This window comes from Vigna umbellata, chromosome 3 (assembly GCF_029865625.1).
Source record: "Vigna umbellata cultivar VRB3 chromosome 3, Vumbellata_1.0, whole genome shotgun sequence".
Taxonomy (NCBI): Eukaryota; Viridiplantae; Streptophyta; class Magnoliopsida; order Fabales; family Fabaceae; genus Vigna; species Vigna umbellata.
Window position 1 is genome coordinate 7,263,515 of NC_142167.1, and position 7,359 is coordinate 7,270,873.

Here is a 7,359-nt window from a genome sequence, read left to right on the forward strand (position 1 = left end):
TGCAAAATGGGGACCACAAAGCATTATAAAAATACATACAGACCAAGACAAAAACCCAATTGTCGAAGACCACAAATCACATGCACTGAAACACAAAACCAAAGACGAAACGAGGTATCTTACCTTAGTCGCCTCAACTATTAGCTGCCCTCTTCGTCTTGTTCAAGATTGGAGTTCTTGTTCGTCCTCCGCTTCGTCTCGCAACAACCAAATTAAATCCCCAATTCCAATTTTCAAATCCCTAATTCTGATATACCTAATATGAATAAAGGGTTGCCACATCACCACTATTATTTTAAACAAAACAGTCCACGTACTAAACCCTAAACACGTCACCACATTCTCTGTGCTCCAGCTCACACCATTTTAACGCCGTTTCACAACACTTAACGGTTATGGCAAAATGTGCTCACTTTTACAAAAAATATGACCCAATTGAGACAGAAAAAAACTTGAGGACCCAACTGAGATTTTCATACAAACTTGAGGACCAACGAAGGGTTTAAACCTTTATTTTTTTACATTCACTTAACAATTTGTAATTATTTTAATAATTTCTTTACACGTATAATTATAAACAATTAGTACAAAAATAATGTATAACGTCACGCGTTCTAACTACTGGATAACTTAAGTTAAAAATCGATCGCATTTTTGTAAATAAATGCAATTATTAAATGTTGTTTAGAATTGTAATTCGACGTAAAAGGATATAAAACGTCGAATGACTTTTAAATTCGATGTCAAAAGTGTTGGAATTTAAATGTAGGCTTAATACCCTATTTTGTCCCCAGTTTCATTCGAAAATGTCAAATTAGTCCATCCTTTAAAAAATGCATCAATTACGTCCTCACTTAATAAAATTTGCATCAATGAAATCCCTTCTGTTAAATCCGTACAAACGGCGTTAATTAAAGAAAGAGAAAAATAATTAACGCCGTTTGTACGGATTTAACGGAAGGGATTTCATTGATGCAAATTTTATTAAGTGAGGACGTAATTGACGCATTTTTTAAAGGATGGACTAATGTGACATTTTCGAGCGAAACTGGGGACAAAATAGGGTATTAAGCCTTAAATGTATTAGAGACAGTTTTCAGATTCATGAAGAGTTACAATCATTCATGAAAAGTTACAATCAAGAAATGTAACTAATCAAAATCTGGTATCTCTTGGATTTGAAATATGCCTGATCAACATCTATATAAAGGGATCATGTGCTCTACTCAAATTCATTCGCTCATTCTCTTAACACACAGATCAATTCCTGAGAATCATATTCTTGTTTAACGTTAATACTAAGAGTGTGTATCATCGTTGTATTTCTTCTTTGTATCTCAAAAGCGGATTTCGTGGTCCCCTTCACTGTTATAAGGGACGAAATATTGCTTTTAGGAAAGTGTGTATTCACGCCTAGAAGATTATATCAAGTCTACATTGTTGTTCATCTTGTTTCCCTAAGTTCTTGGAAAATTGTTCCAACAGTCTAAAAGCAATATTTTCTCTAAGATGACAACAATTTGTGACATGTCTGCAAACTTTCACAAATTAGACAAGTTTGAAGGTATTGGTTTTCGACGATGGCAAAAGAAGATGCACTTCCTTCTCTCGGCTCTAAACGTGGCATATGTTCTAAGTTCTCCCCAACCTAAAGAAAGCGAAAATGAGACATTGGAGGAACAACAGAAAAGGAACAAATGGGAGAATGATGATTATGTTTGTCGTGGTCACATTCTGAATGGTATGTCTGATCCTTTATTTGACATATATCAGTATGTGGATTCTGCAAAAGAACTTTGGGATCAACTTGAAAGCAAATACATTTCTGAAGATGCATCAAGCAAGACATTCCTGGTTAGTAATTTTAATAATTACAAAATGATTAATGCTAGACCAATAATGGAACAATTTCATGAAATCCAAAGAATCCTAGGAAGTTTCAAGCAACATAATATTGCAATGGATGAGACATTCATTGTTTCTTCTATAATTGACAAACTACCACCAAATTGGAAAGATGTTAGAAATTCTCTAAAACATAATAAAGATTATATGAATGTTGAACAATTGGCTGCTCATCTTCAGATAGAAGAAGGGATCCGTCTGCAAGATGGTCAAAAGGATTCCAATCATCCTAATTCTTCTACTGTTAATATGGTGGAAGATGAAAAAACAAAAACAATACCAAATAACAAGAAAAGGCCTCATAATTTCCATAAAGGAAAGATGAACAAAAAGCCAAAATTTGGTAAAGAAAGTCAACAAGCAAATTGTTGGGAATGTGGCAAGCCTGGTCATTTAAAGAGGGATTGCACAATCTGGAAAAGGAAGATGACCAAGAATGGTGGTAAACAAGGTCAAGGCGAGTCTAGCCAAGGCCAACTGAAAAAAGGTAATTGTACACAAATTGCACATAATTCTGTTTTGAATTTTGTGGAGATGGTTTCTTAAATCTTCTGTGTGCAGACTGATGATTCATGGTGGATCGATTCAGGGGCTTCAAGACATGTTTGTAAAGAACGTTGTTTATTCAAAACTTTTAAAGAAGATGACAATGGAGAAGTTCTTTACATGGGAAATGATTTTATGGCTAAAGTCCTCGGTGTTGGACAAGTAGAATTATTACTTAGTTATGGAAAATCACTTGTTTTAAGAGATGTTTTATATGCTCCAGAATTAAGAAGAAATTTAGTGTCTGGAGTAATCTTGAATCGGTTGGGATTTAAATTGGTATTTGAATCTGATAAATTCATATTATCCAAGGGTGGTGTATTTGTTGGACTAGGATATTTTTGCAATAATATGTCCAAACTAAGTGTAATAAATAATGTGAAAGACTCTGTTTATGTTGTGAATCATTATTCTTCTTTATGGCATTTTCGTCTTGGGCATGTTAATTTAGAAAATTATATTCAATGTCTAAATTTGATTTAATTCCTTGTTTTGATTTGAACATAGAAAAATGCAGAACATGTATGTTGACAAAGATAACAAGAAATCTTTTTCCTAATATTGAACGGAATTCAACATTACTTGAATTAGTGCATAGTGACTTATGTGACTTCCATAATACACCTTCATTAGAAAATAAGAAATATTTAATAACATTCATTGATGATCATTCTCGTTATTGTTATGTTTATCTTTTGTTTTCTAAGGATGAAGCCCTAGAAAAATTTAAACTTTATAAAAATGAAGTAGAGTTACAAGTAAGTGTTAAAGTTAAAAGATTGAGAATGGATAAAGGTGGTGAATATTATGATCCAATTTATTTTCAATCTATGGGTATTATACATGAAACAACTAGAGCTTATACACCACAACAAAATGGTGTAGTAGAAAGAAAGAATAGGACCTTAGAAGAAATGGTCAACTCCATGCTGTCCTATTCAGGATTAAGTGAAGGATTTTGGGGTGAAGTCCTGTTAACGGCTTGTTATATTCTAAATCGAGTTCCACTGAAAAGGAATGAAGTAACCCCATATGAACTTTGGTATAAAAGAAAGCCAAATTTCAATTATTTCAAAATTTGGGGTTGTAGGGCAATTGTAAAAGTGTCAGAACCCAAACGCAAGAAATTGGGAGAAAGGGGAATTGAATGCATCTTCATAGGATATGCTGAATATAGCAAAGCATATAGATTCTATGTAATAGAACAAAATGACTATGTATCGCTTCATTCAATTATAGAATCAAGAGATGCAATATTTGATGAAAAGAGGTTTTCTTCAATTCCTCGTCCAAAGGATTTAACTCCTAAAACTGATATTGAAAGTTTATACCAAAACTTAATTGATCAAGGATCAAATGATCAAACTCTAAATCAGAGTGAGGCTTCTACATCTCAACTCAGAAGAAGCAAAAGGGCAAGAAAAGAGAAATCTTTTGGCTCAGATTTTTATGTATATTTAGTTGAAGGTACAAGATATGGTATCTTAACAAAGTTCTTATATTGTTATAATATAGAAGAAGATCCATTGACATATCAAGAGGCCATAAGGTCTCAAGATGCAGCTTTCTGGAAAGAAGCAATTAATGATGAGATGGAATCTATCCTGGGAAATAACACATGGATCTTAGTTGACTTACCTCCTAAGTGTAAGCCAATAGGATGTAAATGGATTTTCAAAAAGAAAATCAAGGCTGATGGAACTATTGATAAGTTCAAAGCATGTTTAGTGGCACAAGGATTTAGACAAAAACCAGGAATCGATTATTTCGATACATATGCACCAGTGGCTAGAATCTCCACTATAAGGATATTGATTGCTCTTGCAGCAATTCATAAACTTGTAATTCATTAAATGGATGTCAAGACAACGTTCTTGAATGTGGAATTAGAAGAGAAGTGTATATGACACAACCAGAAGGTTTTGTTATGGAAAACCAAGAATACAAGGTATGTAAATTGATTAAATCCTTATATGGATTGAAACAAACACCAAAACAATGGCACCAAAAGTTTGATGATGTTGTGTTATCAAATGGTTTCAAGATAAATAATTCAGACAAGTGTGTGTATAGTAAATTTGATGACAACGATAATGGTGTTATAATCTGCTTATATGTTGATGATATGCTAATTTTTGGAACAAATTTAGATCAAGTTAATTTGACCAAAACATTTTTATCATCTTATTTCTCTATGAAGGATATGGGAGAAGCAGATGTTATACTGGGTATAAAGATTAAGAGAGAAAATGAGAAATTAATTTTGTCTCAATCTCATTACATTTAGAAAGTACTCAAGAAATTCAACAATTATGAATGCTCTCTTACTTCAACCCCTATGGATCCTAGTTTAAAGATATTACCTAATGGTGGTAAAGCAGTTTCACAACTGGAATATGCAAGGGTAATAGGATGTTAAATGTATGCAATGACAAGTACAAGGCCATATATTGCTTTTGCAGTAAGCAAATTGAGTAGATATACTAGTAACCCTAGTCTATCACATTGGCAAGCAGTATGTCGAGTACTTAAGTATTTAAAGAAAACTATTAATTATGGATTAACATATAGTGGTTATCCTTCAGTTTTGGAAGGATATTCTTATGCAAGTTGGATTACAAATGCAGAAGATCACTCTTCAACTAGTGGTTGGATTTTCCTCCTTGGGGGAGGTACAATTTCTTGGTCGTCCAAGAAACAAACTTGCATTACAGATTCCACTATGGCTTCAGAGTTTATAGCTCTAGCCTCGGCAGGAAAGGAAGTCGAATGGTTGAGGAATCTCATGTTTGAAATACCATTGTTACCAAAACCAATATCACCAATAGCAATACATTGTGACAATGCTGCAACATTGGCAAAGGCTTATAGTCAAGTATACAATGGAAAATCAAGACATATTGGTGTGAGACATAGTTATGTCCAAGGACTCATCAAAGGTGGAGTTATTACTGTAGATTTCGTACGAATAAAGTTAAATTTAGCTGATGGATTTACTAAGGCATTGGCTAAAGATTCCATTTTCAGAATGACAATTGGAATAGGAATGGAGCCCACAATTAATCACAAGTAAGGGAATCTTAACTTAACGCTTAATATGACATTGAGTCTTAAGTTCAATAAGATTAAATCTCTTATTTGATGATTGAAAGCACAAATAATTATTTCAAGAGTGCTTTAGATCTGTGATGCTTAGGAGGTTGACTAATTCTTAATTGATTTCTTGAATTTATGTTTTGTCACAGGAACATGTGTACCTAAGAAATCAACCTATGTAAGTGCGAAGTTTGGCCGCTTCAAGAAGTCAAGGGGGCATGACTTTGTTGCACTTATGAATAGATATGCACGCATGGCCCTATTGTGTCAAGTATAACAAGAATATGTAATTTATCTTATATGTAGAGTATCTTCAAGATTTCATTATGTATTATGTTGGTTCAATCATTTCGACACCAATAAAATTCGAATTCATGGAATGTGTATTCTACTAAATGAAAGTTCAAGTCTATGTACACTTTCATTTATGTGTAAGATTGCAATTATTAAATTGATGTTTGTGTTAAGTAATTATACAATACTCTTAAATGATGGAGGATTGTTGGAATTTAAGAGTATTAGAGACAATTTTCAGATTCATGAAGAGTTACAACCATTCATGAAAATTTATAATCATGAAATGTAACTAGTCAGAAAAGTTGTTATTCATGAAGAGTTACAACCATTCATGAAAAGTTACAATCAAGAAATGTAATTAATCATAATATGATATCTCTTGGATTTGAAAGATGTCTGATCAACATCTATATAAAGGGATCTTGTGCTCTACTGAAATTCATTCGCTCATTCTCTTAACACACAAATCAATTCCTGAAAATCATATTCTTATTTAACGTTAATACTAAGAGTGTGTATCATCATTGTATTTCTTTTTTGTATCTCAAAAGCGGATTTCGTGGTCCCCTTCACTGTTATAAGGGACGAAATATTGCTTTTAGGAAAGTGTGTATTCACGCTTAGAAGATTATATCAAGTCTACATTGTTGTTCATTTTTTTCCCTAAGTTCTTGGAAAATTGTTCCAACAAAAAGGTTAGTGAATTCAATAAAAATTTGAGCGGGAGATTGAAAATTCATTCACTTTATCTTAGCTCGCGATACCCTCTTCTCAAACTTTTCTAGAACAAAGTTTGACGAGCATCACATGTAATCTTTCTTTCATTTGATACAAATGCATGTTAATTAGTTACTTTATGTATGATTTTTGTTTGTTTTAACCGATTATTTTCATGCTCTTGTCCTTCATAGGCGCATTATGCTTTCTCTTTCACTATGACGAAACTTTATTCCGACGAACCCACCTTTTGAAGGTTAGTTTTCGTTTTCGTTTTTGTTTTGAAGAACTTATTTGTTGAACTTGTTTGTTATTTTTTTTTGAACTGGTTTTTTGTTGTTGTTTAGTTGAACTTGTTTATTGTTGTTGTTTGATTGAACTTGTTTGTTGTTGGTTATTATTGTTTGTTGTTGATACTACACTACACGTTCATAGTTCATGCTTTATAAAATACCAAACACTGAAATTTGTTGTTTTTTTTTGCTTTTCAGGTCTCGTAGAGTTGTAAAACAGGATCAGAATTAATTAAAAAAACAAAAGAATTGATTAACGTCGAATATTGACAAAATTTAACGTTAAGTTAACGTCATATATTAACAAAATTCAATGTTAATTTAATGTCGAATTTTTTAAATTCGACGTAAATTTAATTATCCTGATATAACGTCGTTCGCGAATTCGCCGTTAAACGCCCAAAATATTCGACGTTGTATGCGATTTTTGTACTAGTGAATTTGTCCTTCATATTTATATTGTTTTTTTATGAACCTAATACATTTCATTTGAGTGGTGGAAAGA